A 986-nucleotide genomic window follows, 5' to 3' on the forward strand; every position below is an offset into this window, starting at 1 on the left:
ACTTCTTTACTTAAAAAATATTTGTTTTTCAAAAACTAAACTCAGACTTTTTTTTCCCAACAGATTGGAAAGTGCAAGAAGAAATTTTCTTTTCCCCCCAAACCAGTGGAGAGGCCTGAGGGGCCGGCCCCAATCCCAACTACGTGGACAGCTGCCCCTTCCCACAGAAGAATTTATTTCAGAGGACAGCACTGAAGCTGTAGCTCAGGGAGAGGGACATGTCTGATCAGAGCATACGGGAGCAAATGAAGGGGGAGGAAGAGAGAGTGGAGCACATCCTGGCCCACCAAGCCTTGAGCACAGTATTCCCACTCAGAGCAGCCAATCCACAGAGAAGACCACATGGCCGGCCCCACTATGAGTCACGACATCCCTCACTGACCCATAGCCCTACAGGGGACAACACTGGAGACACAGTGTGGGAATTCTGCCCGATCTGATCGACCACACCGAGGCAAAACACTAAGGGCGTTCAACAGAACAGCAAGGGGAGCAGAGTAAAGAAGTCCCCAGTGAATACCAAAAATAGACTTTGGGGCCAGGGCTTGGCACCCCATCAGACTGGACTGGAAAACACTCCTAAATGCCAATAAACAGTCCTTGAACTAAGTACAAGCTTTTCTTTCCTGTTGTTTTGTTTTGTTATGTTTTTTTTTGTCATTGGCTTGTTATTATTTTGTTGCTTGGTTTTGCTCTGTCTTGTTTTTGTTTATGTTATTATCTTTGCAGGTATGTCTAAATAAGATAGGTTGGATGAACAATTGAGAAAACAATGGGACTGACAGTTCCAGGGGGACATGGGAGAGGGGGAGGTGGGGGGAAAAGTAGTGGTGTTAACAAACACAGGGACAAGGGAACAACAAGTGATTCAAATAGGTGGTGAGGGTATAGGAGGCCTGGTAGGGCGTGACCAAGAGTAATGTAACCAAGAGGAATTACTGAAACCCTAATGAAGGCTGAACATGATAGTGGGACAAGAGGAAAGT

Source organism: Echinops telfairi, unplaced genomic scaffold (genome assembly GCF_000313985.2).
Source record: "Echinops telfairi isolate 266 unplaced genomic scaffold, ASM31398v2 ScPeMD7_443;HRSCAF=831, whole genome shotgun sequence".
Taxonomy (NCBI): domain Eukaryota; kingdom Metazoa; phylum Chordata; class Mammalia; order Afrosoricida; family Tenrecidae; genus Echinops; species Echinops telfairi.